Source organism: Nomascus leucogenys, chromosome 7b (assembly GCF_006542625.1).
Source record: "Nomascus leucogenys isolate Asia chromosome 7b, Asia_NLE_v1, whole genome shotgun sequence".
NCBI lineage: Eukaryota > Metazoa > Chordata > Mammalia > Primates > Hylobatidae > Nomascus > Nomascus leucogenys.
The window spans coordinates 86,546,705-86,569,580 of NC_044387.1; positions in this window are offsets into that span (position 1 = coordinate 86,546,705).

Genomic DNA, 22,876 nt, shown 5'->3' on the forward strand with positions numbered 1-22,876 from the left:
TCTAGCTCTATCTATATATCATGCCAGTATCCATTAAAATTGCCAATGAAAAAACAAAAACAGATAAGTTGTTTATATTATCATTGACTTTCAGAGCTACTTTGAATCAGCGTGAGTGGTTTGTTGAACTCCTTTGTTTCATTTTCTCTGAACAGCTGAGGAACATAGAACTAATTTGCATTATCATCGAAATGTACTTTAATTTGAAGGCACACAATTGTCAAGTTACAGGAATTATGTCTTCAGGTTTTAAAAGATGCCTTGTGTCCCGTAAGAGCTGTCAATTTTCTTCACTCAAAGATGCATGATTATCATCTTCTTCCTGAACCCCATGTTTCCTCTGTGCTCCAACACACTTAATCCCATTCACCTTCATCCAGTCACCCAAGCTACAAACCTAGGCATTCTCTTTGCTTCATATCCCATTCTTACATTTAATGTTTAATCAGATTACTGTGTACTGCTTATTTAATTCCATAAACAGTTTTTGAATCAGTCCCTAATTTTTATTCCTGCTAAAAGAGCTCTGGTGTAGACTCTCATCATCCTTTTTCTGCATTATTGCAAACAGTCTCCCTGCATTGAGATTCTAGACTTCACTCCCCTCAGAGTTGCTGAAGGGGTTAATCTATAGTCTGACGAGTCCTTGAAAAGCTAAAAGCAGAAATACCATTCAACTCAGCAACCCTATTACTGGGTATATACCCAGAGGAATATAAATCATTCTACCATAAAGACACATGCATGCGAATGTTCATTGCAGCACTATTCAGGATAGCAAAGACATGGAATCAGCCAAAATTCCCATCAATGACAGATTGGACAAAGAAAATGTGGTACATATACACCATGGAATACTATGCAGCCATAAAAAGAACAAGATCATGTTTTTTGCAGGAATATGGATGGAGCTGGAGGCTATTATACTTAGCAAACTAATGCAGGAACAGTAAACCAAATGTCACATGTTCTCACTTATAAGCAAGAGCTGAAAGGTAAGAACTTATGAACACAAAGGAGTAAACAACAGACACAGACACTGAGGTCTACTTGAGTAGGGAAGCTGGGAGGAGGGAGAGGAGCAGAAAAGATAATTGTTGGGTACTGGGCTTAATACTTGGGTGATGAAATAATATGTGCAAGAAACCCCCGTGACACGTTTTTACCAATGTAACAAACCTTCACATGTACCCCCAAACTTAATTTTTTTAAAGGGGCTAATGTAAAACAAAAATCCGACCATGAAACTCCATCTTAAACTCTTTTAGTAATTGATTTCCATTTTCTGCAGAGTAAATATGAAGCTACTAGACATGATCCTTCATGAGGACCTTTACCTATAGCTTTAGTTTTTGTAGGATTATTAGAAGTCTTTTCCATGAAAGTTTCTCTGTCTATATCTATGTTGTAGTATGTTAATAAGATCATTTTTTATTGCTCCAGATTAGACTACAGGTGCAACCTGCCCCACCTCTAAAAAGTGACTACTCAAGTAAAAAGTAATGCATTACCAAATAGAGCATATATTCTAAGGCAAACATCTAGTAACACTTGTTGGCTTTTGCATGAAATTTTGCTTCTCTCATCATCCTTTCTTTTCATTTGTTTAAAATCTCACTATTTACCATCACAGATATATCTATGTTTATGTTTGCCTCTTCCCAAATCACAGTTGAGTTATGCATGTATATGAAGATTTAAGTAAATAGATAGAAAATATATTGCTCAGTCATATGGATATTGTCATACTGAAAAACTGTAAAAATCTATAGCTCTGGCTACAAGAAAAATTATGATTAAAAAACTGTTCCTACTTATCTTCTATTTAGTCATGTTGGAAATTGATTTAAATCCATCTTTAAAACCATAACTAGGATATTCTCTTTCTGTAATATACACATATCATTCTTGAGCCTGAAGAAATATTAAACATATGCATACAGAGAAGAATTGTTTGAATATGAGCACTTTTAGATATGGAGAGTCTGGGTTTTACACTGCTTTACTAATATCTCCGCAGTTATTCATTCATTCAACCTTCACAGTTTGAACATCTACTCTATGCTTCATGTTGAGATAAAATATAAAGGACTTACAGTATCTTTGTTCAAGGAGCAGTGAGAGAGAAAGTTGTAGATTTTTTATAAGGATTCTCAAATCAGTGATACAAATATAAAATTTCTCTCTTTTTTTCTAGTGAGTCCCATTATGCCATGCAAAATCTCTTTCAATTCATAAAGACAACTAGAGAAAAAATTTTAAAATTTTCTGATAACTTTGTCATAAAATACCCAATTTAAAACTTTAAGATGATTTTGAATTTCTGTTTCTCACATCCCTCAATCAAAGGATTGATTTGTCACCTGTGGTTTGAAAGAGAGGCCTCCCTTTGTGCCTCTGTGTCATCTCTTCTACACTTCCCACATCTGGGTCCAGGCTTTTGAGAACGAAAGTATATAGGTGAGTGGGGAGGCTACACCAGCCATTGACAGGTGTCCATGTCCCCACTCTGCTTCCAATTGCTCCAGTTAGTTCCTAGTAGCCCTGTAGAAATGGTGATCTCCTGGTAGGTGACATGTATGGTTTTCTTGGGGCCTTGCTCTTGCTCTGCTTCCCTCCAGCCCACTTATTCACTGAAGACCTCTTCAGAGAGGACCAGGTAGGTCCTCCTTCAGGAATTCTGTGCCCTCCATTTGGGGCACTCCCTAATGTGGGAAGCTGAAAAGCTTCCACGGGGTGATCTTCTGTGCTTCATCACCTGGACTCAGGAAAGTCACAGAAGTGCCCTCCGCACAAGACAGACATTCCCAAAGGGAAACTCGCACCATTATTTGTTTCAAATATCATCAAATAATAGTTCCTGTGTTCAAAAGAGATTAGTCAATGATAAATTATGTAAGAGTAAATGGTTTACTACATTGTAATGATCCACAGAGCTTATTATAATTTCTATATTCTAAGTCTTCAAGAGAGTTATATTAAGTAATGATTTTACATTTACTTATGACTATTCTTCAGAACATACTTTAAGAAAAGTTCATCAATGCAAATTCTGAATTTCCTATTAGGATAAATAAAAATTAGAAGATTAAATAGCATAGGATATAAGACACCTTAGCAGAGGATACTTTCTTTATACCCAATTTTGTCATTTACAGAAGTTTAAAATAAACATTTTCTCATCAATTTTCCTGATTTAGACCCATACAACTAGCTTCAAATTTCAAAGGCAAATCATAGGGAATTAATACCTACATTTTTCTGAATCAATATTATGTCCAGGTTTACCCAGTATATAATTCTATCAATTTGCTTAATTCTTTAGAAAGACTGCCTTTGAATAATGTAAAATTTGGTATGGAGTTGAATTAAATAATTATAGCATTTAATGGGATTGCTTTGGGCTTGAAATTTTGTATTTTTTATGGTTTCGAGTAAAATATTAAGCCATAAACTAAAAGTTTTTTTAAGAAAATATTCGCATTTAGTGTCAAAGGCAATTGGGTTATATTAACAAAAGGCTTATGTTACTATGGGTTTTGATCCAAAAATTAATGTTCTCTTCTTAGGGTTAAAAATGCATATTGAAAAAGAAATGACTTTTGAACAATATAGCTTTCTTTGCAAGCCTATTATAACAATCAACCATCCCTTTAGTCTATCTGTATATAGAAATAAATTATCCAAGTCATAATATGAGAATTATTGACCCAACAAAGAAAAACTTTATGACAATAACGAGAAAATTATCGTAGTGAGAAGGCAAACATACTGGAATCTGATCTTGCTTGAACTTTGTGATTGGACACTGTATGATTATAAATATAATAATTTCATTGAGTTTTGCAGGGCTGATTAAACTTTATTGGATGTTGTGAAATTGAAATATCAATTTCTAGTCTCGTGGAGGCACAAAGAATGGTACAGAAATGTTAATTGTGGAAGTCTTCATCAAGAAAATGCCAGTTGAATTAGACTGTGAAGGATGAATAGACTTAGGCAATTGCCTGTGGAGAGAAGAGAATTCAGAGAAGATAAAACATGAGGAAAGAAGAATATGCATCGATTAATGTGGGTTCAGGAAAATGCTCAGTATACCACTGAGAAATGTTCTGTGTGTGCGTGTGGAAAAGGCAGCCTAGCTATGGAGAGTGCAGATTATACAGGTCCTGGAATGCTATGCTAAGGTATGCAGACATCATTTTGTAGACGATGGGGACATTTTAAAGGTTGCAGTAAGGTATGCCATGAATGATATATATTTTAGCTGGTAGCACTGTAGCCCATGTTAAGAATATATTTGAAATTATGCTAAGAGAAATAACCCAGACACACAGAGACACATACCGTATGTATTACTTATTTGTGAAATCTAGAACAGTTGAACTAAAGGAAACAGAGTAGAATGGTGGTTGCCAGGGGCTGAGAAGTGGGGAAAATTGGGAGATGTTGATGAAAGGGTACAAAATTTCAGTTATAAGATGAACACAATAACTTATAACACTTATAATTTATGAATTATAACTTCTGGGCTCTGATGTACAGTGTGCATAGTACTGGCTGTGTTAATTAATTTTATTATAATAATTATTACACAATCTATATCAGGCCATCGGATTGTATTCCTTAAGTATATATGATCTCTATTTGTGAATGAAATCTTTTAAAATTAAGAAAGGGAATGTATTAAACCTGAAACTACTAACAGTGCTATTACGGTACACTCAGTAAGACACGAAGGTTGCCTATGATTGGTGCTCATTTTGAACATGGAATTTAAGTATTTTAAGTGAAAGTCATTCAGTGGCAGGAAAAATGATTAGTGGAACTAAAAGAGAATTCTTGTAAAATAGTAGCTTGATCTTTCAGAACTTAGAGGCTTGCAAGGTATAGAAAAACCGTCACTCCGCTTGAATGTCTCTGCATGGTTACCTGTGTCTTTTTATGTTCTCATCTTCTCTCTGAGTCTCTCTTTGGATTAGCTTTCTCTGCTTGCCAAATTTCCAGGCAAGAAAATTTTATTAGTATAAGCTTTATTAGTGTTCAACCCTGTTCCCGTTTTATTGGAATAGTGAGGTCGTTGCTTCCCCTCCCCACCCCCCACAGGGCTGTTCTTAGTGGAGAATAAGCTGGGCAATTTCTCTAAGGTGAGATATATTGTTCCAGTAAGTAAGTTACAGACTGAGAAAATGAATGGCTTCTTCAGTTTAGAGGAAATAGGTTAGAAAGTAATAGAATTAGAACAACTTGATGGTAAACTAAATGTTAGATGAAGGACAAGAAGTTGTTAAAATTCTCAGTCTTGGGAAGATAGGAGGAGTTCCTTCTGAGACAATGAACTCCTTGAGGGAAGAGACAATCATGTTTCCAGACTAAGCAATGATTGACACATAGAAGCATTAAATAAATATTTATCCACAGGGAGAATAGATCAACTAACTTACCTAATGTGGAAGGTCAAGTGTGTTTCTGTAAATAGAGTAGGAACTTTGGGCCCATACCTGGCCATGGAGACAGTGGATGCCCTGGAAGAGAGGGAACAGAACAACCCCCATTCTTCCTAAGTCCCTGTGAGTAGGAAGGCCACTGTCACAGGTGCAGGTGCAGATCTTGGTGGCAGTAGCCAATATTCAAATGAGAACTTTGAAGGCTGAAGAGGAACTGGGTCCCATGTGAACAGCAATTGAAAGGGGGAGTCAGTGAGTCCTGAGAAAGGGGCAAAAGCTGCTCAGAAGGCCATGGAGCAATAAATGTTGTCTTAGCTCAAGCTGCTCTAACAAATTACCATAGAATGGGAGACTTATAAAATACACACAATTATTTCTCATAGTTCTGAAGGCTGGAAGTCTGAGCCCAGGGTGCAAGCATGGTTGGGTTCTGATGAAAGCCCTCTTCACGGTTGCAGATAGGTGACTTCTCATTGTATTCTCACAGGATGGAAAGAGAGCAAGTTAGCTCTATGGCCTCTTTTTATAAGAGTAGTAATCATATTCACAAGGGCTACACCCTCATGTCCTAATTACCTCCCACAGTCCCCACCTCCCAATACCAATGCACTGTGAATGGGGGTTCAATACACTAATTTTAGAGAGACACAGAAAGATTCAGTTCATTGCCAAGGCAGAAGTTCCTGTCCAAGGTGAGATCTGGAGGCATCTCCAGCCCAATGCATACATCTTGTGTGGAGGCAGAACAGGATCCAAGAGATAGAAGTTGTGCCTGGGAAGGGAGATGCCAAAGGGCTCTTCACCTGGAGATTCCTACAGATCCTGACACAAACCTGTCATCTCAGCTCCTTGTAGGGGAGAAAGACTGATTGAACCACCCAGTAGCTTGCTCCTCTAGTGTTTCCCTCAGAATATCTGTGGTACTCACCTCAACCACACGTTTTTATCTGGCAAAGGAAGTGATTAGAGCTTGTCTTGAGGCTGAAATGATCTCAGTCTGTTCTCCACTATTTAAATGGGTAAGAAGCTCAACTTGATGACATGGAGCTGCGTTTTGAATGCCAGTGTCTTGTGGGCTGCTTTTGATATAGGCAGGACATCAAGCAATTACATGAAAATATTTTCAAGAGGAAATTTTACATACATGTAAAGTCATCCTTCGGTATCCCCGGTGGATTGGTTTCAGGACCCCTGCAGATACCAAAATCCGAGAATGCTCAAGTCCCTTTATATAAAACGGTGTAGCATTTGCATATAACCTATAAACGTCCTCCATTACACTTTAAATCATCTCTAGATTACTTATAATGCCCAATACAATGTAAACGTTATGTAAATCGTTGTTATACTGTATTTAAAAATTTTTTATTATTGTTGTATTGTTATTTATTTTTCCAAATTTTGTTTTGCTCGTTTTGTTTTAACTTAAGCATACCCTGAGATTCCCAAATATATTTGATCCAAGTTTGATTGAATCTGCTGATGCAGGGAGCATGAAGACCAAAGATTGACTATGTATTTACACATACAGACAGTCCCCAACTCACAAGGATTTGAGTTACAATTTTTCAACCTTACAATGTTATGAAAGTTATATGTATTTAGTCAAAACCTACCCCAAGTACCCATGCAACCATTCTGATTTTCACTGTCAGTACAGTACTCAATAAATTGCATGAAATATTCAATACTTTATTGTAAAACAGGCTTTTTGTTAGATGATTTTGTGTCCAGAGTTGGTGGGTTCTTGGTCTCACTGACTTCAAGAATGAAGCCGCGGACCCTCGCGGTGAGTGTTACAGCTCTTAAGGTGGCACGTCTGGAGTTTGTTCCTTCTGATGTTCGGATGTGCTCGGAGTTTCTTCCTTCTGGTGGGTTTGTGGTCTTGCTGGCTTCAGGAGTGAAGCTGCAGACTTCCGCGGTGAGTGTTACAGCTCATAAAAGCAGTGTGGACCCAAAGAGTGAGCAGTAGCAAGATTTATTGCAAAGAGCGAAAGAACAAAGCTTCCACAGTGTGGAAGAGGACCCGAGCGGGTTGCCACTGCTGGCTCCGGCAGCCTGCTTTTATTCTCTTATCTGGCCCTACCCACGTCCTGCTGACTGGTAGAGCCAAGTGGTCTGTTTTGACAGGGCGCTGATTGGTGCATTTACCATCCCTGAGCTAGACATAAAAGTTCTCCACGTCCCCATCAGATCAGTTAGATACAGAGTATCCACACAAATGTTCTCCAAGGCCCCACCAGAGCTGCTAGATACAGATTGTCGATTGGTGCACTCACGAACCTCGAGCTAGATACAGGGTGCTGATTGGTGTGTTTACAATCCCTGAGCTAGACATAAAGTTCTCCACATCTCAACCAGACTCAGGAGCCCAGCTGGCTTCACCCAGTGGATCCTGCACCAGGGCTGCAGGTGGAGCTGCCTGCCAGTCCCCTGCCCTGTGCTCGCACTCCTCAGCCCTTGGGTGGTCGATGGGACTGGGCGCTGTGGAGCAGGGGGTGGTGCTCGTCAGGGAGGCTCGGGCCGCACAGGAACCCGTGGAGGGGGTGGGAGGCTCAGGCATGGCGGGCTGCAGGTCCGGAGCCCTGCCCCGCGGGAAGGCAGCTAAGGCCCGGCGAGAAATCGAGCGCAGCGCCAGTGGGCTGGCACTGCTGGGGGACCCAGTACACCCTCCGCAGCCGCCAGCCCGGGTGCTAAGTCCCTCACTGCCCGGGGCCGGCACGGCCGGCCGGCTGCTCCCAGTGAGGGGCCCGCCAAGCCCACGCCCACCCGGAACTCCAGCCGGCCCGCAAGCGCCGCGCGCAGCCCCGGTTTCCGCTCGCGCCTCTCCTTCCACACCTCCCTGCAAGCTGAGGGAGCCGGCTCCCGCCTTGGCCGGCACAGAAAGGGGCTCCCAAAGTGCAGCGGTGGGCTGAAGGGCTCCTCAAGTGCCACCAAAGTGGGAGCTCAGGCAGAGGAGGCACCGAGAGCAAGCCAGGGCTGTGAGGACTGCCAGCATGCTGTCACCTCTCAATTTTGTCCAGCTGTAGTCTATTGTAAGTGTTCTGAAAATATTTAAGGCAGCTGGGCTAAGTTATGATGTTGGTAGCTTAAGTGTACTAAGTGCATTTTCAACTATTATATTTTTACTTTATGATGGGTTTATTATCTGGACATAACCCCACTGCAAGTTGAGGAGCATCTGTGTATTTCACAATCATATCCCAGGCAGGAAAGAAAGCACAGAGTATAAGCAAAAATATAAAAACATTTTCAAAATGAGGGAAATAGTTGCTAGCATTTATGTTAAATAAAAGATCTTTATAAAAACTAAGTTTTAGTGGAAATGTAGAGAATTTTCCTCCCTCTGTACAAAAGCTATCAACCTCTCAATTATTACTTTTTTTTTTTACCTACTCTTAATGCTTCTAACTGCAGAATTTTGTGAATTTGTGAAAACGCTAACTTGAGTGAATCATATAGCTCAGTTTGTAATTTTGATAAAGAAGGTAGATTTTCTGCAATTTATAGTTTTTTCCCCTCTGTTTGAATTGCTAAATTGGTTCTTTTTAAGAGCGTAAAATGTATTATAGACTTGCTATATCCTGACTCATTCAAAGTTTGTTTTATTCTCTACAACAGCACAGGAAAATTTCTCTTCCCTACCCTGGTGCCAACTCCCCCACATGCCGAGAATACCTAAGGAGAGTGATTTTTCCTTTCTCCTCGGCTTTTTTTTTTCTCAGTCTATCTGTAATGGTGAAAATGAAACAATCTACTGAGATAGATTTGCTTTGACAGGGAGACCGTATGCTGTGGTAGAAGGAACCAGGATTGGATTAGGAATCCAACTATTTGAATTCTAGCTCTGTTATAGAGATCTAAAACGGTGATAATTATCATAAAGCTATCTTGTGCACAGAACATCACTCTTTTGGGACTCAGTAATTCTATCTGTAAAAGAATAAGATAGGGCTAATAACCTCTATAGTATTTTCTGACTGTATTCCAACAGAATTCTAGGAATACTTCTCTTATTCTAAGTATTTTATGTCTTTTTATTATTATTATTATTTTTTTTTGAGACAGGATCTCACTGTGTTGTCCAGGCTGGAGTGCAGTGGTGCTATCACTGCAGCCTTGAACTCCTGGGCTTAAGTAATCCTCCCACCTCAGCACCCTGAGTAGCTGGAACCACTGCCTGACTAATTTTTTAAGTTTTTGTATTTTGAAAATTTTTTTGTAGAGAAAGGGCCTCATTTTGTTGCCCAAGCCAGTCTCGAACTCCAGGGCTCAAGTAATCTGCCTGCCTCAGCCTCTCAAAATGCTGGGATTACAGTTGTAAGCAACTGGGCCTGACCATATCTTCATTTACACATAATTTATGTAGTAGTTCATCTCCATAGCATGATTTTAATAATCCTGGTAGTATTTTCCACTTCTCACATACCCCTAAATCACTTGTTAAAATTCCATTATTAGCACGTTTATTTTGGATTAAGAAGTTATTCTTTAAAATACAAATGACCATTGATACTCTTGATGGAGCAATTGTAGGGCACTGATGAAGGAAGAGATACTCCCAGGAGGGGACCCTAGGGAAAATTCTGAAAGCTCAGAGGGAGGGGTACAGTTTTTCTCATGGTCTGCTTTTCTTTTTCAATGGCATGGCCTTGCCTATGTGTTCTGCTTGTCTGATGGCTCTTTACATCTTCCCATTGCCCCCATCTGCCTTCAGGGTGGTTGAAGGAAGTAAGACGGGAGCTTGAATGTCCTGTCTAATCACAATTCTTGTAAGAACATTCCCTCAATTCAACTATACAAATGGTCATCACAAAACTCTTAATATTAGATACTGCTCTAACTCTGGGGGATGGACCAGCACATTATAATTTAGCATCATCTTGGAGAAGTGCTCATTTTAACAGAATCATTTCAGAAATATTTATGTGCATTTGGTTAATTTTAACTGACAACTCTATTAATTTCTTTAAAAATGTGAATGTCTTTAGTCAGCACAGGCATATTGCAGTATAGTTTATCTTATACCTAAGCACTCCTGTTGGATTTCATCTGCTCCTTTTCACTTAGGAATGTCACCCTGATGACTCCTGAAGTAAATAGAATCTGTGAACCTAGTGGAGTATAACATAAGCAGGTAATGCCATTTGGTGCTTATAGCTCACTACAGTGGTGTGATGATGTGGTAGGGTGGAAAATGACAGGGGCTGCATCTCAAAGACCTTCCTCACCTCCTTCTGAACCATGTATCTATTCTCAGAAACTCCCAGGCCACCAAGTTTATACTTACAAGGTACTGGTATGTGCAAGGATAAAAAAATCATCCTTCAAAACTAACTATGAGCTTGGAATGTTCCTGGAGAAGAGAACTTAAATTTGTGGAACGTATCTTATTTTAAATTACATTTTGATATGGTTGTCATTTCAGTAATGTTTTGATTCAATCGTTTATATTTACGTTCTCATCCTTATGTCAGGACACTTTTGGCATCAGGCAATATGATGGACAGTGCATTAAATAAGGCAGAGATTATAAATTCCATATCCTGGATTCATGCCTTGAAAAACATAGTTTAAAAATAGAAAACTCTTATGGAATCAGATTATTACCTTAATCCTAAATCCTGCTGGATTTCTGTTTTGTTTACAACTGTGTAACCTCAATTCTTTTGACATTCAGCTTAACAATGTTGCTTTCAGTTATGGCTCTATAGTCCAACTTCCAGCCTGGAACACAGCTTATGGCTAATGTGATTTAGAGTCTGCAGAAATGTGTTTTATGGCAGAAGTGATGATAACACAGGCATGGCTACAGTGGCGTGCAAAGTGCATTCACCATCCTATTATATTTGTCATCATTTGTGGTCTCTGATAGGATGTCTGTTTCAGATTGCATGAGGGGAGTGGACATACCTGCGTGATGCTTTGTTACACATTTCCTGGGGAAAGAATTGCTGTGTTGGCATCTGCCGTGGGAGCTATGATAAGAAATTTTCCTTTCAGAACCTTCTCTAACAACTATGCTTGCTTTCAAAAGACCAGAAATGCTCGTTTGGAAGGGCAACCATTATTTCTTGCTTTACAGAAAGATTTTTCTGAAGGTTATAAAAAGGAAAAGCAAATAGAGAAAATGGGTAGTTTTGGACATCTTGTGCTTAGAGGTCAGCCAAACCCATCAAATCTCAGCCTGTGGACATGCTTTCTACTTAACTCTCAGCAGGGAGCATAAAACCAGGGCAACAAACAGGTAGGTCTTCCCTTGCAATCTGTGCAATCAGCTGGGTACTACCATTTATACACTGATTTCCTGGACTCTGAGTCTGATTTATTCATTTAAATTCTCATTGTTTACCTGCTCCTTTTGTTAATTATTCAAATTTTGGGCACATGTGTTTGTATTATTTGTGTATGTTTTTAAGGGATTAAAGTGATTCTGTTGACAGCCCATTCCAGTTTGTTCAGAACTATAACATACGCCGTGTTATTCTTGTTCACCAGGCTTTTAGGCCTGGTTTATTTGATTGGGTCTCTTGTTTGCTCTTTATAGCTTAAAATGACAGTCCTCAATCATGGACAGCCTCTCAAAAATTCTGAGCTTTGGTTAAAGTAAAATTACAGTTGTGACGATTAGAAAAATAATCCAGAAACTAGGCTGAGGTAATGCAGCATCACTATCTTCACTTTGACACCTGAAATATGGCACTTTTGAGTGTGTGTCTTTTTAGCCTCATAACCTCAAAGACGTTTGGCTAATGTAGATAAAAGACCCCAACCTGTACTGTGTGGCATCTATTGATTTTCTCAAGGACGTCCATTTATTTAAAATGTTATGATTATAATTAACAGCAGAAATCCTGAGGGACATTTGTAATATATAGAAAGAAAGGTTATTATGCATAGCACTTTATGATCTTCTATAAATCAATGATAAAAATTAAAAAGTGCTTAATTTAAAAAGCAACAACACACTAGAAAGATCACCAGAGAGAAATAAAAACTAAAACCATAATGAGATAACATTTTTCACACATTATATTAGTGAGAGTAAGATAGTAACTTCCAGTATTCACCCATAACCATTGCTGCCCTCCTTCATGGCACAGAAGAAAATTACGTTTCCCTACTCCTTTGCAATTAGATGGGGCAGGTGATGAGTGCCAAGTCTGGCAAGAGGAAGCAATATTCATCACTGCTGTGCCTGGACATTTAAACATCATCTCTCTTCCAGACTTCTGCAGCAAATTTCAGAAATATTGGTTCCAGATGGCTTAGTGACAAGGTTAGGAGGAGAGAAAACTTTGGTGATAAATACATAAAATTTAGATTTTGTTAAACCATTGGGATTTGGGGAGTATGTATTTATGTAAAGTTCTATGCCAAGGTACCACTATCTTGACTGATGCAAAAAGTAAAATCGATTGGTAGTATCTGGTGTGGGTGGCTGTGTGAAGAAATGGGCACCAGTTGTGGGAGTGCACATTGCTTGATATGATTTAGCTATCTCCCCACCCAAATATCATCTTGATTTGTAGTTCCAATAATTCACACATGTCATTGGAGGGATGTGATGGGAGGTAAGGGAATCACGGGGGTGGTTACCCCCATGCTTCTGTTTTCATGATAGTGAGTTCTCAAGAGACCTGATGATTTTATAGGGGCTTTTTCTGCTTTTGTTTGGCACTTCTACTTCCTGCCATCATGTGAAGAAGGATGTGTTTGCTTTCCCTTCTTTTATGATTGTAAGTTTCCTGAGGCCTCCCCAGTGATGCAGAACTGTTAGTCAATTAAACCTCTTTATTTTATAAATTACCCAGTTTCAGGCAGTCCTTTATAGCAGCATGAGAATGGACTGATACAGTAGACTGGTACCAAGTAATAGGGCACTGCTGTAAAGATACCCAAAAATGTGGAAGCGACTTTGGAACTGGGTAACAGGCAGAGATTGGAACAGTTTAGGGCTCAGAAGAAGACAGGATGATGTGGGAAAGTTTGGAATTTCCTAAAAACTTGCTGAATGGCTTTGACCAAAATGCTGATAGTGATATGGACAATGAAGTCCATGCTGACGTGGTCTCAGATGGAGATGAGGAACTAACTGGGTACTGGAATAAAAGTAACTCTTTTTACGTTTTACCAAAGAGACTGGTAGCATTTTGCCCTTGCCCTAGAGATCTGTGGAACGTTGAGCTTGAGAGAGATGATTTAGGGTATCTGGAGGAAGAAATTTCTAAGCAGCAAGTATTCAAGAGGTGATTAGGTTTTGTTAAAAATATTCTGTTTTATGTATTCACAAAATATGGTTTGGAATTGGAACTTACAGTTAAAAGGGAAGCAGAGCATAAAAGTTTGGAAAATTTGCAGCCTGACGAGGTGATAGAAAAGAAAATCCCATTTTCTGGGGAGAAATTAAAGCCTGCTACAGAAATTTACATAAGTAACAAGGAGCCGAATGTTAATCACCACGACAATGGGGGAAATGTCTCCCGGGCATGTCAGAGACCTTTACAGCAGCCCCTCCCATCACAGGCCCAGAGGCCTAAGAGGGAAAAAATGGTTTAGTGGACTGGCCACAGGGCCCCTCTGTTGGGTGTGGCCTAGGGAGTTGGTGTCCTATGTCCCAGTCACTCTAGCCATGGCTAAAACGGGCCCAAGTACAGCTTGGGCCATGGCTTCAGAGGGTGCAAGCCCCAAGTATTGGGAGTTTCTATGTGGTGTTGAGCCTGCAGGTGCACAGAAGTCAAGAATTGAGGTTTGGGAGCCTCTGAGTAGAATTCAGAGGATGGCCCCCCCAGCCATGTGGAACTGTGAGTCAATTAAACCTCTTTCCTTTATAAATTACCCAGTGTCTGGCAGTCTTTTATAGCAGCATGAGAATGAACTAATACATTGATACATTCTTTTGGAAACAGTTTAACAACTTGTATAAAAATACAAAATAACCAACAATTAGTCTGCCAAATAACCAACAATTTTACTTCTGTTATTTTATCTAACTATAATACTCTTCCAAAGGTAAAAGACAAAATTTCTTGCAGAAATATTATAAATAAATGACCAAAAATAAGTTAACCATCTATGAATAGACAAAGTGAATTTTTCCAAAAATTAAAAGGTATGCAACATTCTAAATAATACATAATGCTTATATTTACTACCAGGGTGAAATAACCTTGAAATTTTTGTGTGAACAAACAAGGTTTAAAATGATAGAAAGCTTTTTGTAGTCTTCTGTGATATAGCTAGCTATATGTAGAATAGAATACAATTTTAAAAACTGAACAGAAAAATCTGTGATAAATGAATAGATGTGAGAAATAGAAAAAACTTGAGTAATACTCACTAAGCTGTTGAACAGTTGTAGTTGACTATAAATAGGAGCAGGAGAGAAAGAAGAACAGTGAGATTTATATCATACATTTCTGAGTCATTCAGATTTGTTAAGATAATCATGTAGTATTTTATAAGTTCGAAATCTACACATGGTAAAACATTTACATATTTTTATGATTTTTGAGGTGATTCATACATTAGCTTTTAATAGTCATAGTAGGAATCTGACTATACCTTTTGGTTTTATTGCCCACAGATGCAATGTGTTGGTGTTTGTGAATATTTTAATTTCCTGGATATAAACAAATCTAAACCATTCATTTGTAAAACCAAAATGAATGAAATCACCTATTATATGGGACACATTTCTAGCTCAAAAGGTTATGGGCGCATGTGTTTATCTCTTGCCCTCTTCCAAATTTCAGTCAAATGACACAAAGAACAAAAAACATTATAAAGCAATTTGGTTTTTGTGTTAAAACTAGGATTGGCTATCCACCATGAGATGGACATAACAGGTGACACTATTAGGGGATGAATACCCCAACAAGGGTGTTAGGGGAAAGAATCTTCAGAGCAACACCATTAATGCTCCCTGGGGCTGAAGAGAAGAAGAAGGCAGCAAAGAAGATGATGAAGAAAAAGAAGAAGAAGGAGAAGAAGAAGAAGAAGGAGGAGGAGGGGGAGGAGGAGGAGAAGAAGAAGAAGAAGAAGAAGAAGAAGAAGAAGAAGAGAAGAGAGGAAGAGGAGGAGGAGGAGGAGGAGGAGGAGGAGGAGGAGGAGGAGGAGGAGAGTGGGATGGTTTATAAAGTGCAAGACTTGATCTGATCAGTGTCTTCAAAATATAAAAATTCTGTGGTAGGCCTCACTTTCACTAGATGTAAGGAAGAGGGTGTCTTAGTTCATTTTGTGCTGATGCAACAGAATACCACAAGATATTCTTATGAAGTTAGAAATGTATCTCACAGTTCTGGAGGCTGGGAAGTCCAAGATCAAGGCATCAGCAAGTTCAGTTGTCTGGTAAGACAGGTATGCCATGTCCTTACACGGCAGAAGGCAAAAAGTCAAGAGACCCTAATGTGAAGCCTTTGATATAAAAGCCTCAGTCCCACTCAGGAGGGAGGAGCCCTCATGAACTAATCATGTCTTAAAGCTCCCACCTCTCAATGCTACCACATTGGCCATTAAGTTTCAAAACCTGAAGTTTGAAGGGGACACATTCAGACCATAGCATGAGATGTGCCAAATGAAGCTTGAACAGTACTTGAACTGGCCCCGAGCAAGGAGAGTTCTGACTGTTAGAGAAAAGTTGTCACTGCCAGCATGTAGGATTCTAGCCTAGGTGACACATGATAACATGCCTTGGGAAACACCTGACTCCTGGAAAGCAGATCTTGTTTTTAACAAATATTATTGGCTGAGCATGGTGGCTCACGCCTGTAATCCCAGCACTTTGGGAGGCCGAGGTGGGCGGTTCATGAGGTCAGGAGATTGAAACCATCCTGGCTAACACAGTGAAACCCTGTCTCTACTAAAAATACAAAAAATTAGCCTGGTGTAGTGACAGGCACCTGTAGCCCCAGCTACTTGGGAGGCTGAGGCAGGGGAACGGTGTAAACCCGGGAGGTGGAGCTTGCAGTGAGCCGAGATCCAGCCACTGCACTCCAGCCTGGGTGACAGAGTGAGACTCCATCTCAAAAACAAACAAACAAAAAAACAAATATCATTGTAGTGACTTTATGTCCAATACATTGTACTAAATGATTGGTATATGCATGAATTGTTAAAGAAACTAAATTATTTGGTATGTAAAAGAAATGAGTAAGAGGTAATCATATAATGATCTTTGGGAACATCTTTTTTTAATTTTTTCTGTTTTATACAAGATGGTGTTTACTGGTGGAAGGATTAGTCAGTTATCTAATGACTAATCTACTTCTAAAAGGTCTTTTTAAATACTTTTGAGATTTTAAAAAATTGATTATTGGAGTCTGTAGAAATAGCTACCTTTAAGCCCTCTCAAGTTACTGCTAGGCTATTAGAAATTAATTATTGTATTATTTATTTAAAAAGAACAAAAGAAATATACAGCTAATATTCCTATCTTATTGGAGTGTTGGTCAAATTGTATTTCAATAATGGGTTTTCTAAGAAAAAGTTCTCCAGCCAATTGCTTAACCATCAGTTAATTTGTTTCCTTTCTATAGATCAAATCAGAGCATTTATTTTACTTACATGCATTGTGAATCTGTAGGGAACTTATGGGACATGCAATTTTCCCATATTGTTTAATCATGGAGAACTTCTTAGAATCTCTTACCATCTCATGGTATTTTAGTGTTTCACAAAATAGTTTTAAAAATTGCATTAAAATATTTTGCTAAAAGTACCAGATGGTATAAAAAATGGAACCTTTAAAAATATTGGATTTGTTTTTTATACAATATGCTCTTTATCTTAAAGAAATGTCCCTCTTGTATAAAATGTATTAGTGTTAAAGAAATTATATAAAAAAATTTTTAGCGAACTTTTTTAGGAAAAATAATTGATTGAAGATTAACTGATTGGAGTATAGGTTCTCCCTGATAAATACAGTTATTAATTTTTACATTGGTTCTTCCTTTTTAAATACTGAAGACTGGGAAAAGCAAGCATAATATACTTTAAAGAAGGTATGCTGGAGGGGAACCTCATTTCTTCTGATGTCAAGAGATACATCCGGTGGTATAAGATACATGACATAGATACACAGACACATCTAAAATGACCTACCCTCTCTTCACTAGATGGATGAAACTATTTTATAGAAACTATTTAATAGAATTTTATAGATGGATGTAAAGCTTAAAGGTTCCTGGAACAATGGTGCTAATCTAATTAGCTGAACCTGCATAGGGATGTTTGTAGGGGAGAAGAGAGGATGGAGCAAAGGATATTCATGGCATCAAATAAAGAATGCTGCAGTTGTCAAGCAGATGTCATATCAGTTCAAACAGGTCAATGTAGACAATGCATCTGTCATTACAGTTAGATGCAGTAGTTGCCTCTAATTTTTAAGTTCTAAATGAAAATGGAAAACACTGTGGCCTTGTACCAGCTCTTACAAGAGAATTTGAGTAGGTACAATTCTAATCTCAAAGGTTGGACGGCCTTTTAGGTAATTTAAAAAGAAATTAGTATGTCAGTGAATTTTTCCTGGAAAATAGAAAACAAAGTTAGCAATGACAAGCTGACCTTGATGCTTTACTCAAGAGCAATCTGCCTAAAGCTATTTACAACATGAATATGTGCTCCTCCTCTGTTGGTTTGGCTCATGAGTCTCTCATGAGAATGAGTTATTAAACTTGGATTTAATACACAGCCACACTGTGTCAGTGTGTGGGCTGCAAACAAAGCTGCTAACATAACCTCACTCCACCCTACCAGAGTTTTTCAGTGTGAGGCCAACTCCCATGAGGAGAAATCCGCCAAGTTCAAAGAAGATGAGGGGAAAAGGAAGAATGTCTTTTATGTTCATAACTGTTCAAATCAAATCTAATTTTTAAATGTTACATGCCAATTTACTAGCAAACACTTTCTTAAATGGAAATGGCACGGCCTTAGGAGCATGGGTTTTTATCCATGTATTTGAAATGAATCTTTAGTAATGGATCTCAGACAGAAACAGAGAGTATTTTAAATGAATTTTTCAACAGGGAGGTACCTTTCAACTAAGATGGAAATATCTTAAAATAAGCATTCTCCATCTCTTTTGCATTTCTCCTAGGCCTTTCTCACATACAGACACTGCATATTTCCCACAGACTTTAACTTAAATTCTTGGAAGGTTAAGTTTATGAAATGACATAATTTTCTATGGTTGTCTAAAGAGTAATGGCATTTTGTTTTTCCTCCACACATTTTGAAACCTGATTATATGTATGACAACAGTTCAATGAAATCTTTGGGAAAATTTATATATAAATTGGTTCGTGAGTGATGTGTAAATTAAACACTAACGATGGGGAAACTTTCCCTCATTTTCGTACATATGACATTTTGGCATATATGGCATTTTAGCAAAAATGCTCATCTCTAGCTTCAGCCTTTTGAAAATAAATGTCTTGCTAAACAGTGAACCAAATGTGAGCATGTATTATTTATAAGATTTTTGAAATACTTTCTGATTCTTCCACCTTTCTTCATAATATGCCTGTTTACATTAAAATCCAAAAAAAAGGAGACTGGGAAGGCTTGAGAAAAGGGGAAAATCGGCAGAGTGGAGTGTTTGGGAAGTGCAGTGCTTTAACAAAGAGGGATTGGTTTACTCTGCCCAGGGCTACAAAGAGGTGGAATCAAAATATGTGGACTAAAAGTTGACCACTGGAACTGGTAAAATAGAAATCAGTGGAACTTATAAAAGCATATTCAGTGAATCAGACTGGAGGGGCCAGAGGCCTTAATGTAGTGGCTAAGAGGAGAGAGGAGGGTCTTGTGCATAAGCAAAAGAGTTAGCTCTAGATTAGAGTAGGGTGGATGTGTAATCTATTTTTTTAAACATGTGGGAAGTGAGAATACGTGCATATAAATGCATTTGTGCTGACTGGTTCATAGATGTGGTGGTGAGAAGATGAGAAAATCTCTTTGGAGTGATTTTATTTCCCCAGTGAAATAAGAAGCAAAATCATGGAATTGAAGAGAGAGAGAAGAGTGGATGTTGAAAATTTAAATGGAGAGGGTAATAATGAAATGATCATCCTGAAGAATGAAAGGATGAATTGACTAGGATCCTGGCTAGTGCTAAAGTTAGAGATTCAGGTGGTGAGGAATCAGAAAGGTTGGGCTAATGGATTAGAGATGCTCATAGTATCAGGGAAATGCTATATCTACTGGAGTAAGTTAGCTAGGAAGATCGGGGAGGTCATGACCAGAGAGTGGGAGCCATGCAGTAATTAAAAATGACAAAACCACAGAATGGCCATTGAGTGAGTTCGATAGTTATCTTTTGAACAGATATAAAAGCCACCCAGAATGATGACATGACTATTTGTGGAAATCCTATAATCTAGTACTGCAGTAAATGAGGGAGGATAACAAGGAGGTCAGTAGTTGACCTCTTTAACACAGAGGAGATGTCAGTGATATTATCTGGTAATTTGAACTTCAAGGGGTTATGCTTTTTCAAGGAAAAGAAATGTTCTGGAATATGCAGTAAAGTTTAATGAGGTTACCTCCTTGCCTTTGGGAGGTATTAAATCACAGAGATTTTTTTCAAGGATGAGCTTGGAATCAAATTAACTGATGTCACTCAGTCAATGTGGTGATCTTGGGTAAGTTACTTAAATTCTCAGGATATAACTTTCCTCATTGGTAAATTGAGAAGGACATTTTCTATCTCATAGGGTTATTTTAGGGATTAAGTGAGTTAAGCCTAATACAAAGTGATTGTTTAATAGGTTGGCTATTACCCGCTGTCAGTCTATAGTTAAAAGGAGTATCAGAGGAAAATGATGTGTCCAATCTTGATAGTACTGCAGGGTAAGTTATGCCTTCAGAGAGTAGTTTGATTGCTGATAGAGCAGTACAATAAAATGAATATTCAGAATACCTTGAGGATGTTGAATATTTTGCTGACAGCCAACTCAGAGTCAACAGGGTCCAGTGGAAATGTCAGATGTGTGAGGAAATTGGGTCACCATTACATAGACAGAAGAATCTTAGTGGTTATGGAAGAAATGGAAGTCTTCCATCAGTGTCTGTGGCAAACAGCTTTATAACTTGTGGTGAGGTTATTCTAATATTATTTTCAGAAGTATTTTCTAATTATCATCTCCTTCTCAATTTGACCTCTCAAGCAGTTGGTAGATGTGGGATAATCATGATCTAGCATCTCGAACATTTAAAGTATTAGCTGGCCTGATACTTCTAACTGAATGAGATAATAGGGAAAACAGGAATATCTTAGCTCCGCCAAAATACTGTGCATTTATTTTGATACACCTGGAAAAATTTAAATAAGAAAAGCAAAACATTATTAACTTAGAACTATAAACAAACATGGGTCTAATTTACCCAAACAAATCCAACTATGTAAACCATAAAACAAAAAGATAATTGAATAACCCTGAGTTATGTAGTGATCTGGAGAATTTCACTTAAACATGTTTCCAAATTTGGATTTTACTTAGCACTTGGAAGTCTTCAGCTTTTTGTCAATTTGTCTTATAATTAGTACACTGCTTATCTCTCCTGGAAATCAGATGCATTCATGCTTCTCCCAATAAGAGAAGTTATAATAAAGAGTAAAACACATAGAATTTTGCAATGAATCAATGAAGCAGTTGGGATGCATAGTAAATCTTAGGGGAATGCACAAAGGTACTACCGAAACAAGAGGAAATGATCACAGACAAGTAGAAGAGGTAAAAGATTTGCAAACGGATCCTTGTAATAAATGCAGGTGCCAGCCAGGTGCAGTGGCTCACCCCTGTAATCTCAGCACTTTGGGAGGCCAAGGTGGGCAGATCATGAGGTCAGGAGTTTGAGACCAGCCTGGCCAATATGGTGAAACCCTGTCTCTACTAAAAATACAAAAATTAACCGGGTGTGGTGGTGCACGCCTGTAGTCCCAGCTACTCGGGAGGCTGAGGCAGAAGAATCACTTGAACCTGGGAGGCGGAGGTTGCAGTGAGCTGAGATCACACCTCTGCACCCGAGCATGGGCAACAGGGCAAGACTCCATCTCAAAAAAACAAACAAACAAACAAACAAACAAACAAACAAAAAACAAAAAAACAGGCAGGTGCCAATAGAGCTCAAAACTTTCCAATCCCCTAAATCTCTGAGGCTTTAGAGTTTTACTTTGGAGATCTTGTTAGTACAAGTGTAGGAAAATTTCGTAGTTGTCTAAATTGTAAACTTTTTTCTAGCTCTTATGCTCTTAAGGATCCATACACCATGCATTTAGTAGGAAGTGAGTGAAAACAAGAAGAGCCAAAAAAAGTACATGTGAAAATCAAAGAGTAATAAAGAAAACATATGAGAGTCATCACAGATGTTTGCACAAATTAGAAACCCCACTGAGTTTTTAGAGCTTTTCTAGGTCAGCATAAATGAAATATCACATTAGGGATAGTTTTCCCCTTGAGGAAATTTCGTCCTAAATTTATCAGCTGACCTAATAAGCTATACTTCACCATAAGCAACTATTAAATACTTATGGATGTATCTTTTTCAGGGAATAGTACTGTTTGTGCAAAAACAGGATTAACATTTATCAGGTTGCCATCCATATCTTACTAATAAAATCAAAATTTTAAAATCTTATTCTTAAATTGTTCTTGTTCTCTTCATCTTTTCATTTTAATGCCAACCTGCTTTGTCCTTCTTTATTTCTTTATGTTTTTTTGCTTTTTATATTTTATGCTTTACAATGACAGTTTTACTGTGACAGATAAATATGAAAATGAAAAATGTCAGTCATGTTTAAGCCACATAACACTTTCTTTTAAAGACTAAGCTTGCTGAAACTTGGAAGATGATCCAATAAAAGAGTAAAAAAAAAATGTCTAAAAGGGGCTTGACTTTTCCTGATATCAACAATTGCATTCAAAATCATAGGAAGGGAATACAGGGAAGCAAAGAGAATTTACATATTTAATGATGACCACTCTGATGTTAATACAGGTCACATAATGTATTAAATTCACAATCAGAAATTTAAAAAGTAAAAATGTTTAGTGGAGATAAAATCTGAGCTCTCCCACAGTTATGCAGAATTCAATATCTTAGTAAACTGCCTAAGTGCAAAGTCTGTCAAACATTCTTTAACCTCTGCATAAACACTCAGATGAAGTAAAATTAAACAGACCAAAAAGAATTTGGTGCACAAAAATGAATTAACACTGTTAAAAGCAAATCTGAGAGAAACGGCTAAGAGTACAGTGACACTGGCAGCATAATTTTTTATCTTTCTGAATCCTTACGTTAAAACACACAGAGAGACTAGAGGTGAAAACACAAATGCATATGGAGAATATTTACCATAAAGCTAGAAACAAGACATTCCAAAACTACTAATGGGAGGGGAAATGCACCATCAACCACACAACCTATGTTTT